General features: G+C 42.6%; 1 protein-coding gene across 4 annotated transcripts in view; it reads right to left on the bottom strand.

Annotated features, from left to right (window-relative positions):
- The window catches only part of FYB1 (FYN binding protein 1), a 164,300-nt gene that overhangs the window by 108,673 nt on the left and 36,022 nt on the right, over window positions 1–19,605 (bottom strand). Inside the window, exon 2 of one of the 4 annotated variants that reach the window (XM_043488907.1) lies at window positions 4,872–5,009. The exons of 2 other annotated variants lie outside the window; for them this stretch is intronic. The gene's annotated coding sequence lies outside the window, so the exon portion shown is untranslated. Of the gene's footprint in view, window positions 1–4,871; window positions 5,051–19,605 lie in introns of those variants that run through there. One more of the 4 variants, XM_043488908.1, reaches the window with a different exon arrangement.

Here is a 19,605-nt window from a genome sequence, read left to right as displayed (position 1 = left end):
TCACAAAACAGTTGGACCTGACTTAGTGAGTAAGCAACAACAACAATGGAATTAATAGATACACACTACCGTATACGAAACAGATAAACAACAATGCTTTACTGTATGGCACAGGGAACTATATCCAATGTCTTATAATAAACTATAATGAAAAATTATATATTTGTGTATATATATATATCTGAATCAATTTTCTAACACAGTATTATAAATCAAGTATACTTCATTAAAAAAAAAGAAAATGTCTCAAAAGAGAGGAAAAATGGTATTTCAATAATATCAAGCTTATATGCAAACATCTTACTGCTCAGAAGAAATTTCAATTCAAAATTTTTTTTAACTTCTAGAATATTTTAAATGACACATATAAGTGTGACTAACACAAAACAGTGGGCCAGTGTCAAATTTCTAACATGAATAAAAACAAAAATGACTTGAGAGGTATAAGCACATTTGTCACTGACTAAAGCTATTTTTTGACTGATGAAGTAAATACAGATATTTTGAATGGTCTACTTTGAGGTTAAGATAAGGAAAGGGGAAGGTAAGAGGAACAGGGTGTGGTGGAATCACCCTGGGGAGTTTTTCAAGCTGCACATGCTAAATGTCCCAATGCATCCTGTTTTGTTTCTTCAAAGATTTCTTTATGGAGAATAACCAGCCCAGCCAGTACAAATGGGAAGGTGTGGCATCACCTGGTGTATTTGGGTACAAAAATGATTCAAAACCATTGGGACCTTGGATCCCTCTTGCTCTTATCCTCACATGTTTATTGAGTTGCTGAAATTCAGTGGCAAGGATTGGAATGTCTTTGGGGGCTACCGTGATTCAGCATAGGCTTCCCTAGTAGCCCAGATGGTAAAGTAACTGCCTACAATGCAGGAAACCCGGGTTTGATCCCTGGGTCAGGAAGATCCCCTGAAGAAGGGAATGGCAACCCACTCCAGTGTTCTTGCCTGGAGAATTCCAGGGACAGAAGAGCCTGGTGGGCTATAGTTCATGGGCTCTCAAAGAGTCGGTCAAGACTGAATGACTTTCCCTTTTTTTCACTGACTCAGCATGGGTGAATGGAACTGGGGTACAGAAGTTGACTGCTTGTCTTTCTTAATTTCTGCCCTGTCTTCTCTACTCCCCACTAAGTGGTTTCAATGGTAGCAACCTCGAAATATATGTTCATGTCTCAGAACCTGTGCACGTGACCTTATTTGAAACAGAGGATTTTGTATATTTAGGGTCAGATGAGATCATCCTGATTTACCAGGTGGCACTAAATCCAAGGACTAGTGTCCCTGTAAGGTAAGATACAGAGGAGGAAAAGACCAGAGAGGAGGAGAATGCCACGTGTAGGAGGAGGCAGGCTTGGAGTGATGCAGCCACAGGCCAAAGAATGCTGGAGGCCGCCAGGAGTTCTGTGTGTGAGTGGGCGCATTGCTCAGTCGTGTCTGACTCTTTGCAACTCCATGAACGGTAGCCTGCCAGGCTCCTCAGTCCATGGAATTCTCTAGTGGGTAGCCATTCCCTTCTCCAGGGGATCTTCCTGACCCAGGGATTGAACTCTGGTCTCCTGTACCGTGGGCAGATTCTTTACCATCTGAGCCTCTAGGGAAGCCCCAGAAGTTGGAAAAGGCAAAAACTGGATTTTCCTCTAGAGCCTTTGGGGACAATGTGGCCTTGTGGACACCCTGATTTTAGAACTCCAGCCTCCAAAACTCTAAGAGAATAAATTTCTGCTGTTGTTAGTCACCTAGTTTGTGATTTGTTATAGGATCCACAAGGAATTAATACACCCACCCTCACAAAGATCCAGGATGCCTTTGTTCTAATTTCTCTAAATGTCCGAGCACCTGCATGGGTGCTGTTTAGGATGAAGGGCAGGAAGCATTGCTTCATAATTATCTTTTCTGGGCCACCATCGTTATCATCCCAGAGCAAGGTGTTTCTAGTGGGATGGTCCCTGGCTTGGAATAACAGAATGGGGAATTATTAATAATAGTAGGTGAGTTTTGGTGGCATTTATGGGTTCTTGGAAGCAAGATCAGATACTAGTTTGACCATCACGGGTGGCACAGGCTTAGCAACACTACTCATAAAGTATATATTGAATTTGTACAGCTCAAAGGTTTTGTTGGTTTCCTGTCATGCTAAGGAGGCTAGTTAGCAGAGATAAAAAACAAAACAAAACACGTTCTGAACTCTTCAAATATATGAGAAATCCTAGACCAGCTTCTGATGGGGGAATATTCTTCAGTTTCTAGGACCTTCCATTGAGTTCTCATCCTGACCAAATATATACTTGGTCTATTCCTTGTGACTGATACAGCAAAAACTGTATCAGTAGTTGTATCTATAGTTGCTGGCTATTTCTCATCCGCCAGCAACTATAGAAATAAATGCCTGGGACACGCTTGACTCTGGACTTTGGTAAAAAGAAAGATCAAAATGAGCCTTAAAGGTGGGCAAGTTTTAATGGGAAGACTTGCCTTAGATTTAGTGTTTGAGAAAGAAAAAATAACCTTAATGACCAATGAATTCAAGCTCTTCATTTTGCAGGAAAGGAAACAGGATATGTGATCCACCCGAGGTCACACAGCTACTTATTGGAAGAACCAGAATCTGGTTATCCTGTTTGCCCAACCATTGGGCCCACTGTCCTGCACTGCCTGACCTGTGAGATAGCAGTTTCTACAGTATCTTCCTCTTAAAAACAGTCACAACAGTAGATAATGCTGTGGATTGCCTTCTTTGTTAGGAGCTCATAATAAACCAAGAAGAAGTTATCGCCATTTTATAGACAAAGAAACCAAGGCATGGGGCAGTTCAGTAACTCACTCAAGGTCCATAGCCGGTAAATGGCAGAGGCCCCATTCAAACTCATTTCTTGATTCTGGAACCATGGTCTCAACCAAAACCCCTGGGACCACAATCTTAACTTTGCCAGCGAACCACTGTCCTCTTCCACATCCTTGGTGTTGGAAATTTTCACCTAGAAGCAGCCGCTACTAACGCCTCAGACCAGTGAAAGATCTTGTCTACTTCCTCTGATTTTCTCCGCTTCTCTTTTTCTCCCTCACCCCACCTCACTTCTCTCATTAACATGGGATTCTAGTAGTAGAAAGAAAACATGATTTTTAAGGGACAGTAAGGCCAGAGGGCTTCCCTGGCGGCTCAGCGGTAAAGAATCCGCTTGCCATGAGGGAGACCTGGGTTCGATCCCTGGGTCCTGCCCCTGGAGGAGGGCATGGCAACCCACTCCAGTATTCTTGCCTGGAGAATCCCCATAGACAGAGGAGCCCGGTGGGCTACAGTCCATGGGGTCACACAGAGTCAGACGCGACTAAGCAGCTGTAAGGAGGCGAGAACAAGCTTCAAGGCAATCGCTTGCACTTATTTGGCCTTTGCGCCACTAGGTGGCGGTGTGACTACTCAATGAGGCTGCCGGAGCTTTTAGAATTTCCCCCCCAAACAGCCTTTACTAAACGCTGAGTCCAGAGAAGGGGCCTCTGGATTCCTACAGGAGCTGGGAAGCCTTTGAAGTGAGCTGGTAGTTAAATGGATGGAAATAACACGCAGAAAGCATGGATTTGAATTTTTAAAATAATTTCCCAAGATAAATGGAGTCCTTCCCAGACATTTCTGTTTGAAACAGAAGCCTAACTTCTCCAGTGTGTTCCATGAATTTACACTACAATTCCTTTGATATTCATGATCATCTTTAATTGAGCATTTTAAAAGATATAGTTTTATTGAAAGGAACCATCTAGTCCTCCTGCCCCTCATTTATCATTAATTTCTAGGAGCATCAGAATATCTAAAGTTTGTGTCCTGCCTTGTATATGAATGTTTCGATCAACCTAAAATCATTCCCAACAATCTCTCAGCCTGTACATAAAAGCAAAGGCATGATTTTGCCTTATGTTCATAAACCCATCTATGTTTCTACACAGAATAATCTCTAATGTCAAAATATTAAAAGTGGCAAATATTAATGATCTCTAATAATATTTATTACTGTTAATATTAATACCCAATAAGTATGTATAATTTTATACTCACAACAAACCTAGGAGATAAGTACTATTATTATTCTCATTGTTTTAGTGGAGGAAACTGAGGCACAGAGAGGTTAAGTGGCTGAACCAGAGTAATGCAGTTGGTAAGAGGCAGAGTAAGAGGTCCATTTTAATTATAATTACCTCATTGTAAGTTTAGTTAAAAGGGGGAAAAGGGGGAGGATGGGCAAAAGACACTGTAATATTTTCATGAGAGACTCCAATTCATACAAGAGGGCCAAAGGCACCAACTAAATTTTGGATTTCCTCAGATGACTTGTAGCCATTGTCATTGGTCTCACTTTGCTAGAATTCCTTCTGAGAAGGCAGGGTTGATGGTAGCATAGCCCTCTTTCTCTAGTCTGTATAGGAATTTCACATGAATTTCCTGTCAGCTCTTAAACTTTGGGGAAAAAAATGAAATTTGCTCCTTTTCATCAAAAGGGTAAAACTAGGCTTGTCAGGAGCCAAGACTGAAATCAATCATCTGTGCTCAATTAGGACCATGGTTCCGGTTTTGTTGCAAGACTTCATTTAATGCTAGCAACAGCAGACGTTGGACCAGCCATGTGTGAGAAGCCCCATCTAGAGCAAATGACACATGTGTTTTTATCTGCTTATCACCCTCTGGCTACAATGAAATTGAGCTGTGGTGTCTGATGTCCACCTCTTCTGCTGTTTGCCAACAAAACATGCCTTTCTGTCAATGATTCCAGTCAGCACAATCTGTGCTGCCAGAATTTGGAGGCGGTACATTTTCCTGCTGAAAAAAAAAAAAATCCCATGTTGATTTGAAAGAGGAAACCTGGGCAGAGCTGTTACCTGACTCCTGCAGAATGAAGTGGGAGGGCTGTCTCATTGAGGAGGTCTTCCAGGGGCCAGGGACTGGACCAGTCCTCACTTTGGGCTGTCGTGTCTGCTCAGGATGGAGAGTCCAAGCCCTGTGGCACTTTCTGAGCCCTGGCAAGGAGACGTCCAGGGGAACGGTTGAGTGATCCACGCTTCCCCCCACCCCGCCCCACCAGGCTGACTTAGACCAGAAAAGTCCTCTTATGCCCTCAGGATATTGAGTAAGAAGGAAGAGGAAGAGAGGAACTAAAAAGTGTCTACTCAGCCTGAAGGCTTCTGCTGACATTCCCACCAAGCATGTGATATTTAAAAGGGTGAAACCAAGTCAGGCTCTCCTGCTGCCCCCCTGGCTGTCAAAGGGAGGAACCTGGAAGGCCTTTGGTTCCGTAACCTCTTGCACTCCTGGGATTGTCCACCTGCAGAGGAGGTCAAGGATGGGGAGCTGTGATTAGGGAGGTCCTCTCTATCGTGTGCCATATTTGGGACCCAATTGCATCTGTGGTTGGGAGGTAAAGTGGGCTGCTTGACTCTAGGAACCTAAGGGGGTGAAGCAGGTGGAAAACCCAGTGGATTCACTCGTCTGCTCTTGGCTAGAGTTTTTTTCAAACTCTGGAGAAAATGGGGTTTTCAAATGACAATCTATGTCAAGAGACTATCATTGGCACAAAGTGGGGTTATAAGAAACATTCATTCATTCATTCATCACTCATCCATATTAAGCATCTACTCTGTGGACCAAGCACTGCGCTAGCCTCTAAAGGTGAATGAGGCAAATCTCTTCCTCCAAGTGGTTTATAATCTTGTAGAGTTCATGCTGGGATTGGGCACTTTTCTTCTTAAATAATTTTCTTTTCTTCCATAGGCTTGTCACATTTTGTGTGCCCAGTCTGACTTATGACCTGTTTTACAGAGCCTCAAACTAAGAATGGGTTTCACATTTTAAAAGAGTTGTAAGAAAAACAAAAAAGAAGAAGAACAACAACAATACGTGACAAAGACTGTGATTGAGTGACTGATAGTTTCTCAGTCGTGTCCGACTCTTTGCGACCCTATGGACTGTAGCCCGCCAGGCTCCTCTGTCCGTGGAATTCTCTAGGCAAGAATACTGGAGTGGGTTGACATTTCCTTCTCCAGGGGATCTCCCCCACCCAGGGATGGAACACCTGTCTCCCGCATTGCAGACAGATTCTTTACCATCTGAATCATCAGGGAAGCCCTGACAAAGACTGTGTGTGGTCTGAAATATTTACTATTTGGCCCTTTGCAGAAAAAATTTGCCAAAACCTGTTCTATAGGAAGAGAATTCTTGCTTTTCAGCCAGGCATACAACTACACCAAATAGGATATTTTCCAGCCCCTCTTGACACTAGCGTGGCCATGTGACTGAGTTCGGGCCAAGTGGGATCGAGGTGGAAGAGATCTGCCTAGTGCTCTTAAGTTGGGCTTGTGATGCTTTTCTCTCCTAGAAGGATGTGCAGGCCTAAGCAGTTCAGGTTCATTGATAACTAGGGCTTATTAATGCCCTAGCAATGGCAGAGCCAGAGGTGGAAGGAGGCTGGACTCTGGCACCAGGGAGCACCTTGACCATCCCTGGATTTTACTGGATGGTTATGAAGGAGAGAAAGAGAGAGGAGAAAAATGTTAACTTTTTAATTAATTAATTTATTTTGGGCTGCACTGCATGGCATGTGGGATCTTAGTTCCCTGACCAGGGATCAAACCTAAGTCCCCTGCCTTGGAAGCGCAGAGTCTTGAATCGCTGGACCACCTGAGAAGTCCCCCAAAACGTTAACTTTTAAAAGTCAGTCTTATGTTTCCTCTCCCCAACAACTTCTTCCTGATACCCAAAACAAAACAAAATCTGCCATGACCCAGAAAGTGCCCTGTCTTCTTGGAAGATACTCCCTTTCTTTTCATTTACCTGCTTCATTCCTGCTGGTGCTTCAAAGCCCAGTGTAGATTGACCACGTCCTAACCTCAGTCCCTAAAGATCAAAGAAGGCGGCCTGCTTTCCTTTGTCTTCAGAGCTTTTAGTTGTTGGAATCTGTTTCTCTTTGAGGGTGGACTGTGGCTTCTTTGTCTTTGAATCCAAGCTTCTGGTACAGTGTCTGTCACGCAGAAGGCACTTTATAAATATTGTGAAATGAATTAATTTATTAGAGGCTGAGGATGGCTTCTTGGGGGGGATGCTTTTTTAATGCATTTATCTCAGGAAAAGATGTGCAGCAATATCTGCCTCTGAGGGGTAGACATAAATTTAGTTTTCCAAAATGAGGCGAAATATACACATTTAGAAAGGTTTTATTTTAAAAATTGAATGTTCGTTGGATTTGGAGGGTAACTGTGCTTGCTGATAGTGTCTGAATAGGTTTGAAGATTTAATGCTAAAAAGCCATGAAGCCAGTTTAGTAACATGATGATTTGTTCCTGAAATTAAGGGAAGTATAGATACTTACTCAAATCTATCTTATTTGAGATGATCTTATCATTATGTAATAATAAACACTCAATTTTCCCCTATTTTTATAAAGTCCTGTGGTGTTGGAGAAGACTCTTGAGAGTCCCTTGGACTGCAAGGAGATCCAACCAGTCCATCCTAAAGGAAATCAGTCCTGAGTGTTCATTGGAAGGACTGATGCTGAAGCTGAAACTCCAATACTTTGGCCACCTCATGCGAAGAGTTGACTTGTTGGAAAAGACCATGATGCTGGGAGGGATTGGGGGCAGGAGGAGAAGGGGATGACAGAGGATGAGATGGCTGGATGGTATTACCGACTCGATGGACATGAGTTTGAGTAAACTCCGGGAGTTTGTGATGGACAGGGAGGCCTGGCGTGCTGCGATTCATGGGGTTGCAAATAGTCAGACACGACTGAGCAACTGAACTGAACTAAACTATAAAGGAAAATATGTGCAAGAATATATTATTATTTGCCAACAATAACATAATAGTGATGATAAAAATTTTGTTTACTTCTCCCTTTTCCCCCTTCTATCTTATGTAGTTTATAATCAATAAGTGCAAAAGCAAAAACCACTGTTTTTGGTGTAAACCTCTTTTACCATATGCTCTTGGTATATGAATACAAGAATACAAGATAAGAGGGGCCTATTTTTCTTCACATATAGTCCTTCTTGAGATGGCATTAACAGAAGGTAGAGTTGGAAAGAATTCATTGTACAATTTTCTTTTTTTTAAGAAACCAATAATGACATGTTGATGTTTGGCAGAAACCAGCACAATACTATAAGCAATTATCCTTCTATTAAAAATAAATAAGTAAATAAATAAAACTAAACTAAAAAAATAGAAGTCAGTAATGCAACATGGGGTTTGTATTTGAATGCCTATTTTTCCTTATTTTAGTACCTACTCCCTAAAGCTTTCCATAAATTATAATCATTTAAACATTTCTTAAATCATATGTTTGATCTTACATTACGTCTGCTACAGAATCATAGCTAACACCTCAGTACTTCTGGATGTTATAATAAATTTTTAGAGCTCTGCTCCTCCCCTAGCAAGAACAATTCTAAGCAAATGATGAAGGATTCAATGAATAGCTCATTCTTTGTGCGCTTGAATACCAGGCTTTTTCTTCCCCATCCTGGGCAATTTTGTTGTGCAACACAAGGAAATAAAATACTGCAGGAGGAAAATTAGTGAGTTGGGAGCTAATGTGATGAGAATGGAGGAATTCAGCTTTCTCAACTCATTATTTCTAGTAGCAGTACCTAGTTTGGAGAAGGAAATGGTAACCCACTCCAGTATTCTTGCCTAGAGAATCCTGTGGACAGAGGAGCCTGGTGGGCTGCTGTCTATGGGGTCACACAGTCGGACACGACTGAAGCGACTTAGCGTGCATGCATGCATTGGAGAAGGAAATGGTAACCCACTCCACTATTCTTGCCTGGAGAATCCCAGGGACAGAGGAGCCTGGTAGGCTGCCGTCTATGGGGTCGCCCAGAGTTGCACACGACTGAAGTCACTTAGCAGCAGCAGCAGTAGCAGTACCTAGTTAGGATATCAGAATTTCTGTCTTTGTAATCCAGGCACATTCTTCTACTATCCCTGTCTCATCCCATCCTCACCTCTACCCCAGGCTGAGCAACTTTACCCTATCTCCATTTGGTAATTACCGCCTAGAGCACTGGCCTGTTTATACGTATAGCCTGTGAGCAAGCTTGCTTTTCTGATTCTAAATTAAAATGTTTATGTTGTTGTTTGGTTGCTAAGTCATGTCCGACTCTTTTGAGACCCCATGAACTGTAGCCTGCCAGGCTCCTTTGTCCATGGGATTTCCCAGGCAAGAAGATTGGAGTGGGTTATCATTTCCTTCTCCAGGGGACCTCCCCAACCCAGGGATGGAGCCCGTGTTTCCTGTATTGGCAGGCGGATTCTTTCCCACTGAGCCACCAGGGAAGTCCCCTAAATTAAAATGCTGTGTGTACTATTGTTGTTACACTTTAGCAATTATGACTCTTAGTGTCCCTCAGTTTAAAAAATGATACATCATATATTAGTGCATGTTTATGGCATCTAGAAAAATAATACTGATGAACTTATTTGCAGGGAAAGAATAGAGACGCAGACATAGAGAATGGACTTATGGACACAGCGGGGGAAAGAAAGGTTAGGACAAATTGAGAGAATAGCATTGACATATATACACTAACAAGTGTACAATAGATAGGTAGTGGGAGTCTGCTATTTAACATAGGGAGCCCAGCCTGACACTCTGTGAAGACCTAGAAGGGTGGGATGGGAAGAGGGTGGGAGGCTCAAGAGAGAGGGCATATATATATATAGTTATGACTGATTCATGTTTTTGTGTGGAATTAATAAAAATGACTCAGACAGTAAAGAATCTGCCTGCAATGCAGGAGACCTGGGTTCAATCCCTGGGTCAGGAAGATTCTCTGGAGAAGGAAATGGCAACCCACTCCAGTATTCTTGCCTGGAGAATCCCATGGACAGAGGTACAGTCCATGGTATTGCAAAGAATCATACATGACCAAATGACTAACACTTTCACTTTTCACAATAGAAGCCAATGCAACATTATAAAGCAATTATCCTCCAATTAAAAATAAATAAAAAAATGATGAACTCCACAGTCTAGTTCTGAGGGGAATGAGTGACATAAAGCCAAAGGGCCAGTCCCGCTGCGTCTCAAGGAGAGGTATTCTGGTTCTGGTGACTGCGTTGACTCTGCTGTGCCTGTTAAAGCCTCTTGAGATTTACTCAGGACACAAGTCAGAACGTGTTTGGGAGTGAAAATGATTTGGCCTGAAGCTGGGCTTTGGTACAATCCCCAGGCTTCCCTTCCCAGGAGGGTCTGGGTATAGTGTGAAGACAGATGGCACAGGCTTCTACCTTCTGCTTGCTCAGCACCCGAGTGCCTTTGGCAGGAGAGCCCGAGCCTCGCTCTGCTCCACGCTGAGGAGCACAAGGTGAAGCACAAATGAATTCAAAGCTCGGGGCTGCCCTGCTGACAACATATGCCTGGGCATCAGGAGTTCTGTCTCTGAGCCGGTGACGTACGATCACAGGTCGTCAAAGGTGGGTATTCCTGGAGTGAGTTCATCGCCTGCCGTCAGAAGCCACTCTTACTCCCAGACACACTGGCAGTTAGGGTGAGAGTGGATCACCTAGCAAGCAAGTCAAGAAACACGTTCTACTTATTTTCCTTGACTTTAACAGCTAACCCTCAACCCCACCCTTCCTCCCCACCCGCCAAAACGCCTGCACACAAGTCAGAGAACCAGAGAAACAATATAACCTGCAAGATTCAGGACTAGTTCCAGGTTAATGTGTGAAGAAAGGGTGGCTTTTCTCTACTTTCTTCTCCTCTTTCTCCCTCAGACCCCAACTTTCTTCTCAAACCTGCCCTTTTCTTTTTGCTTCTCAGGAAAGCAGAAAATGAGTTAATCAACCTCAAAGATTTTTCCAACACTGAGTTTCTAAGATTCTAAACATATGTTCAAAACAGGAAAAGGCAGGAGACTTGAATACCTTCCAAGTTTTCTGTCACTTGGGGTTCTATCAGTGGGCAGAAATGTTTGAAAGAAGCCAATGATCTCTGAGCAGTGGGCCTGCAAGACCCTCACACGTATTCCCTCATCTCCTTCTTGAGTCCTTTCCTGAGTTTTGTCATGCAGAAAAGTAGTCATTCAAGATTTTTCACTGTTGTAGGTAGCAAAAAATATAGATTTGAGCATATGCTCCTAATATCTGGGTATTTGTTAGTGATATCTATCTATCGATCGATCGATCGATCCATCCATCCATCCATCCATCTACATTACTTTGGGAATATACTTTATCCATCATGAAATGTAAACAAATGTGAAAAAGATGAGATTTTAAAAAAAGATATAGCGTATGTAACAATTTCTCTTCATTTTCAACAAACTGTCTTGAACCCTCCTCTGGAGGGTCCTCCACTTAGGAGACCACTGGAGAGAGGATGTTGGCAAAGGACCCAGAGCGGCAATAAAACCTGCACCCCCTGTGGTTGGTTCCACCCATTCAAATGGGTTAACCACTTGCTTTCTTTAACAGGCAAATCCAGCCACGCCCTCTGTCTGATCCACAGCCATCTCCTCACCCCATTCTGAGCTCACTGCATCGCCTTTCCTGGGTCTGAGGCTCTCTCACCACGGCTCTCCTGGCCAGGTAACCAGCTAAGGAACATTATCACCTAAATGTCCAACAGGCACCACAGTCACCAATTCCCAGGAGACTGAATCGAGAGCCCAGAAACAGCTTTAGCCTCCTTTCTCTGACTCCCAGGTCCACACCTCCCCGGAACATCCTGATGCTTCTCTATTCTGAGCACTTCGGCTCCTGCCCCAGCGCGTTGCCTCCCTCACTTCCTGCCTCTGTAGCTGCAGTGGCCTCTTATGGAATTGCTCTGCCTTCAGTCCTCTCTTCTCAGGCCTGTCGAGCATGCTCTTCCTTTGATCCACTGGATCATGGTTGCTTAAAGCCCTTCAGTGGCTCTCCAATCCTTCAGAAAACAAAACAAAACAAAACAAAAATGGAAACCCCTCACCACGGATGAGATGAGACTCTCCATCCTCTTTGCCAAACCTGCAGGACGTCACATAGCAGAACATCTGCTTCTCTCATTTCTGTAGGTTTCCCCCTCCTTCTCCATCGGTTAACCCATATCATCATCAAACTCCACTCAGAATCCACGTCCCCCCATGAAGCCTTCTCTGATCTTCCCTCTGGGCTTCAAGAGGATTTATTGTCTCAGTGATAACATTTTATGGTTTGGTTTCACTAGAATTTGCCAGTGCTAGGTCCCAATTCTTAATTTATCTGTGGGTCTTTAGAATAGTAGTCCTCATACTTTAATATTCAGACTAATAGCTGGAGATGTTTTTAAAATAAGTGCATTTCCAGATTGAGTAGGTTTAGGGTGGAGCCCAGCCACAGGCATTTGTAACTAGATTCTTCTTCCAAGTGTCTCTCATCCAGCTCCTCCTCAGAGTTTAGCACAGAGGCAGTGCTAAGACCTTCCATTAATAGCAGTGAGAAAAGGAATTCCATTTCCTTCTTTTATCTTTCCATCCCTGATAAGTGAATGCACTAACATGGGCCAGTGTTAGTTGCTCAGACATGTCTGACTTTTGGCAACCCATGGACTGTAGCCCACCAGGCTCCTCTGTCCATGGGATTTCCCAGGCAAGAATACCGGAGTGGGTTGCCGTTCCCTTCTCCAAGGGATCTTCCTAACCCAGGGATCAAATCTGGGTCTCCTGCCTTGCATGCAGATTCTTAACCACTGAGCCACCAGAGAGGCCCATAATATGGGCCAAGACAGACCATATTGACTCTGCTTTTGGAAGTGGGACCTTTGACAGACTACACCTGGGTGCAAAGATACACCCTGCCCACACACACACAGTATGAAGCTGACCTGTGGATCTGCTTTTGTTGCCTATGGGTGAGTGTGTGGGTGTGTACACACACATACACAAATTCATATAAATCATATTTATTACTAACAATTAACAATAGTTAAAAAAAACACAGCAGGATCTTTTCATGTGCCTCTTAGCCATCTGTATGTCTTTGGAGAAGTACCTATTTAGGTCTTCCACCCATTTTTTGGATTGGGTTGTTTGTATTTTTGATATTGAGCTGTACATGTGTGCATGCTAAGTCACTTCAGTCATGTCCTATGACCCTATGGACTGTAGCCTGCCAGGCTCCTCGTTCCATGGGATTCTCTAGGCAAGAGTACTGGAATGGGTTTGGCCTACTCCAGGGGATCTTCCTGACCCAGGGATTGAACCCTGGTATCCCACATTACAGTTGGAGTCTTTACTACTGAACCTCTGGGGAAGCTCCTGATATTAAGCTGGATGAGCTGTTTGTTTATTTTGGAAATTAACCCCTTATCATTTGCATATATTTTCTCCCATTCAGAGAGTTGTCTTATCTTGGTTACAGTTTCTTTTGCTGTGTAAAAGCTTTTAGGTTTAATTAGGTTCCATTTGTTTATTTTTGTTTTTATTTTCATTACTCAAGGAGGTGAGTCAAAAAAGATCTTGCTGCAATTTATGTCCAAGAGTGTTCAGAAAATAACAACATTGTAAAGCAACTATCCTCCAATAAAAATTAAAAAAAAAAAAGAGGGTAGGAGAACTCTTCTAGATTAAAAATACCAAAGAGACATAACAATGAAATGCAATATGTAAATCTTAATTAGATCCTGATTTGAGCAAAAATTTATAAAATAATGCAGGGGTAATTGGAGAAATTTTCATTTCTCCAATTGATAAAGGCATTATAGTTAAAAATGGAGAAGGCGCTTACCCTTAGGAGACACATGGTTAAATTTCCAGAGATGAATTGTCATGATTTGCATAACTTATTTTTGTTAGTTCAGGAAATTATTTATACATATACATAGAAAGAAAGAAGGATAGTGCTAAGTCATGTCTGATTCTTGCAATCCCATGAGCTGTAGCCTGCCAGGCTCCTCTGTTCATGGGATTCTCCAGGCAAGAATACTGGAGCGAGTTGCCATTTCCTTCTCCAAGGGAACTTCCTGACCCGGGAATTGAACCCAGCTCTCCCGCACTGCTAGCAGATGCTTTACCAACTGAGTTACGTGGAAGGTAGCATACATATACATAAAACATGACAAAAAGTTAACAACTGGGTGCGTCTAGCTGAAGGGAATACAGTTGCTTGCTGTAGTGTTTCTTAAGCTTTTCTGTAGATGTAACACTTAAAAAAAAAAGGGAACATGTAAATACTAGAGTGATTTCATATAATTATTCAGATTTATGACTTTCCTTGAAAAGCCTGAAAACCTGATACAAAAATTAACTGAAGTTTCACTGAGCCTCTATGATTTGCTATAGCTATACTTAGATAGGAGGCTTCCCTAGTAGTTCAGTGGTAAAGAATCTGCCTGTAATGCAGGAGATCCAGGTTCGATCCTTGGGTTGGGAAGATCCCCTGGAGGAGGGCATGGCAACCCACTCCAGTACTCTTGCCTGGAGAATCCCATGGACTGAGGGTCCATAGAGTTGCAAAGAGTCGGACACAACTGAAGCCAACTGAGCGTGCACGCATAGCTCATACTTAGATGGGGCTTCCAAGGTGGTGCTAGTGGTAAAGAAAACCCACCTGCCAGTGCAGGAGACACCAGAGACAAAGGTTCAGTCCCTGGGTTAGGAAAATTCCCCTGGAGGAGGGCATGGCAACCCACTCCAGTACTCTTGCCTGGAGAATCCCATGGACTATGGAGCCTGGCAGGCTACCAAGCATAGGGTCACAAAGAATCAGTCACGACTGAAGTGACTTAGCATGCAGGCATGCATACTTAGATCATTAAAATCACCTCCCTAGCCAGAGGAGGCATTTTATTTGCAATTCATGAGATGGAGGTCAAGAACTCTTGAAATGCTCCTCCTGGATTCTCTTGCAGGGTTGTGTCTCTTAAATCCAACAAGACTGATCTAAAATGTCTTTTGTTGGGGAAAGCGTTCACCTTGAGGAGGCCAAATGGGAACTAGGGAACAGAAGGCTTGGGCTTGCCATGTAGGCTGTGTCTGTTCTTAACACACACAGAGCCTAGAGTGACCAGATCAGGTCATCAGGATATGAGGTGAAAGATCCAGTGAGCAGCAGTGGGTGACTCTTAACTGGAGGAGTTATCATCTCCATCTTCTGGAATTTGGGATACTGGCCACACAAGTCAGGACAAACCAGCGCTGACCTTGGTGGGCAGAGAATTACAGTGAAATCATGATGGAGACTGTCTTTGGGAAGCCATGGTGGGAAATTGGCCTGAGGAGGAATGATGACTGATTTCAAGTTTCTGTACACAGTTTACTCCTTACATATTAAAAAAGACTTCAAGCAAATGTAACAAAAGTCTTGGATCCATTGGTGTTTGTTGTATCCTTCTGTGTGCTCCCTCCCCCCCCCCCCTTTTTAAACATTTCTCAAAAATAAACAAAGCAAAATATTACTTCTACCTCCCAAAAGTGTTCCATGTCCTGGACATGAAAACTTTGGAATTGTTGTCCCCTGGTGGCTCAGACGGTAAAGCGTCTGTCTACAATGCAGGAGACCCGGGTATGATCCCTGGTTCAGGAAGATCCCCTGGAGAAGGAAATGGCAACCCACTCCAGTACTCTTGCCTGGAAAATCCCATGGATGGAGGAGCCTGGGAGGCTGCAGTCCATGGGGTCGCTACGAGTTGGACACGACTGAGCGGCTTCGCTTTTTCTTTCACAGACCTGAAGAAAGCAGAAGTATAAGCTCTCATTTTCCTGAAGATGAAGAACCACAGATTTTAATATTAAGTCACTAGAGTCAATGTTTTTTGTTATGGTGAGTTTCCCCTTAATTTCCCAGCAGTTAAATAAAGAGGTTATGAAAGGAAAATACAAGGCAGAAAATGTGTGAGATTTTTCTTATGTATGATATAATTTCCCTTTTCTTTTTTCTGACTCTGGAAGCTAATAAAGCAAGATCCCTCCCTTATGATGTAATCTCCCCTCTTTTTTGATTTTGGAAGCTAATAAAATTTAAAAACACAGTTCTAGTACTACAATTGATGAGTCTTTGGGGATTTTAGCTAAATACAGCCTTTTCTCACTATGAAATTAGGTATGTTCTTTTGGTCCATTCTAATCGTTAGTAATGCATGAGAATAAAGCAGGATAGTAAAGAGGTTCTGTCTTGTGGTGATGTCATGCAGAGGGTCTCATCTCTCTGTGAGGGAGGGTATGGCTGCCACAAAAGACTGGGCTCAGTTTGGACTGAATATCCTGCTTCATGGGCTCGTATGCGGCTGGGGCTGATGGAAACAATCTGGGGTTTAGGATCCCAGGCATGGGGAGTTGAGTCCTTTAGAAGATGAGGACTGATACTCTTTTACTAATGGCAGAACTTAAAACACTAGTAGGACGATGAGCCTTATTGGGATGGGCCTGAGTTTATGTTTTCCCGCATGGAACAGCTGGTTGTGTGCACAAGATGCTAAGCTGATTTGTCCTGCAGGCTCTGCAATGTGAATGGAGAAAGCCCAAGGAGAAACCAGCCATCACCCAGAATCAAATGAAAGGACACCAGAAACTATGAACTCTCCTATCGGTTTACAGGCAATCTCAGCAGAATCAGTTGGAACCCTAAACTCTTTTAAGTCTGACGAAGAGGAGTGAGTTTGGGGTATATTCTTGGAGATTCACTTTTTATATTTATATTTTCCATCACTTAGCAATATAGTTTGGCCTGCTTTGTAAAATTGATAATTATGGCTACCTTTTATTGAAGGATTAACATGTTTCAGGCAAGGCACATGAGACTTCCTATAAATTATCTGATTTAGTCCTTATATGACTGCTATGTCTTCCCTGATGGGTCAGCAGGTAAAGAATCCACCTGCAATGCAGGAGACATGGGTTAGATCCCCAGGTCGGGACGATCTCCTGGAGAAGGAAATGGCAACCCACTCCAGGTATTCTTGCCTGGAGAATCCCATGGACAGAGGAGCCTTGCGGGCTACAGTCCATAGGGTTGCACAGAGTCAAGACACGACTGAGCATGACCACAAGGATGATTATTACGTTGATCTTATAGATAAAGGCTCTCAGGTTGAGAAATACAAAGTGAGTGATCTAAGGGCTGAAGAGAGCCTCTCCAAACAGGTATATGGGTAATACCTCAAGGGCTTCCCTTGTGGCTCAACTGGAAAAGAATCCGCCTGCAATGTGGGACACCTGGGTTCAGTCCCTGGGTTGGGAAGATCCCCTGGAGAGGGGAAAGGCTACCCACTCCAGTAAACTGGCCTGGAGAATTCCATGGACTGTATAGTCCATGGGGTTGCAAAGAGTCAGACATGACTGAGTGACTTTCACTTTCAGGCCCTGTGGGTAAGCATTCAGATACGGCCATCGCTGATCTAAAGCAGAAACATTTTGGTGCATGTCAATTTCTGTAACATCTTTCAAGTTATAAAGTTGGTGAAGTGAATTTGCCCCTCACAGCTGTATGGCTGGCTCTGGGGCAGTCCTGCCTAGATCAGTGTTTCCTCTGACCTCTACAGCATGGGACACCTAGCAACGATTAGGCCATGTTTTGACCACTTTCTGAGACTGGCGCCTGTAACAGCACAGCACCGAAGGTCTGAGACTGGGCTGTAGCTGATTTTAAAAGTTTTAAAAGCTGTCAAAGACTTTCTTTTAAATGAAATTTGTGTTAATAGTAGACATAAGTTAAAATCATTCTAGTAGAGACTGTGGTTTCAGAAACTCATTTCTCCTATCCCAACCTATGGATGCATCTCCTTGAAATTCCCAAGACGCCTCAGAGCAATCTGAAATTACTTTGCTATAATATTAGTGGAGGGAATGGGATTCCTGCTTGCCCCAGGATAGCCATACTAAGAATGCAACATAATCTTGTACAAATATATTTTCATTTTAAGAGGAAAATATACTTATTTTACATCATGATATTGATTGATATTGATTAAGAAGTGGAGGAAGATAAAGATGAGGAAGAGTAAGAACTATTAATCAAGAAATATTTACTAAGGGAGACAGTATGATGAAATAGATAACGGTGTTTGGCTCAGAGCCAAACAGCTCTAGTTTCCAGCCACAACAGTTGTTCCTCTTGGATTTCTGTGCTATCTTGGGTGTGTCCCTTCTTAATTTTGAGCCTCAAGTTCAAGAATTAAATTAGATGATTTTTGCAAAAGCACTTAGCACGGTGCTTGGCACATGGAATGTATGGACTAAATGTTGGGTCCATCTTTTGCATCTGTACTGAGTACTTTTTAGGCTACAAGGCATTCTATAATCAAAGATAAATAAGGTGAAATCTCCACTCTCGAGAAACTCAAGGCTATTTGGGGAAGAACAACACATTTTTTGAAAATTTGTTGTATAATGATTGTTACAGGCAGTGCATTTCCAGCACCAAATAAGAAGTCCAGACCAGAAAAATTATTGTGCACTTGGAGTGATCCTGAAATACTGCCTGAGGCGCAGGCAGGGTTTGGTGGGACGAAAGATGAGAATGGTGGAAACAAGGGGAGAAAGCATGCTAATAAGGAGGATCTCAGACGCTACATAATTCTGGGAGATGAACAGACAAACAGATAAGTATTTCTCTTCACTGAGTGGGGAACTGAGACAGAGAAATCTATATTCTCACAGAGTCAGCAGTTCCCAGTCGCACCCTGTCTGACTGGGTGACAGTCATTAGACCACATAACTGTCAGTGTGGTCTTTGAAGGCGGGTAAGACAAGGTTGGTTCACCAAAATAATAGCACATTTTTTACTTAGGTGATGAGACTTGAAAAGTGGTTTTAAGCAGTAGACAAGCCAGAAGACAAGCTTCAGGAAGCAGAGAAGTACATCATCAAACAGTCTGACTTAGTCTGGAGTCTTGGGACATGGATTGGTGTAGAGCAATTAGCAGTGACAAACTTTCTCTGAGCCTAAGATAAGACTGATTAAAAGAAGGAGTCTGAAAGATATCTATTTGAGAACATGCACATACATGTGCGTGCACACACATGCATACACAGGCACATGTAGATGAATACCAATGCTCTTCAATAGTCAGTCTTTATTAAAATGAACATTGTATTCTTGTATAAAAGGGATTAATTTAATATAAATGTTCCTAATAGCCCATTTTACCTAAAAGTACAACCTGTGAAGCTAAACAGACTAATAAGCTATTGGAAAGATAGTCAGGGTTAATTTAGGCACTAGTCTATCCTTTCTCTTTGCAATAACCCACAGTTGCAACAAGTCTCACAAGTAGCAACCATATGCAGTGACCACACTCAGCCCAAGTTGCCAACAGACATGCCATGTTCTCAAATTAATATTGAATTGTCATTACCTACTGTAAGGTACAGGGATCTCTACTCAGTACTCTGTAATGATCTATGTGGGAAAAGAATCTTAAAAAGAATGAATATATGTATATGTAAGACTGATTCACTTTATTATAACACTACATTATAAATCAACTGCACTCCAGTAAAAATCAATTAAAAAACTGAATTGTAATTGAAAACCATTGTAGGTATGACATTTTAAATATCTTATGAAATAAAACAATTTGCATGCAACTGGAAAGAGTTGGCAACTGTTTGTCAAATAAATGGTTTGGATTATGAGAAAACAGTAAACACTTAGATGCAACCT

Source organism: Cervus canadensis, chromosome 16 (genome assembly GCF_019320065.1).
Source record: "Cervus canadensis isolate Bull #8, Minnesota chromosome 16, ASM1932006v1, whole genome shotgun sequence".
NCBI classification, from domain to species: Eukaryota; Metazoa; Chordata; class Mammalia; order Artiodactyla; family Cervidae; genus Cervus; species Cervus canadensis.
Note: the sequence above shows the minus strand (reverse complement) of the source record. Positions and strands in the feature narration are given on the sequence as shown.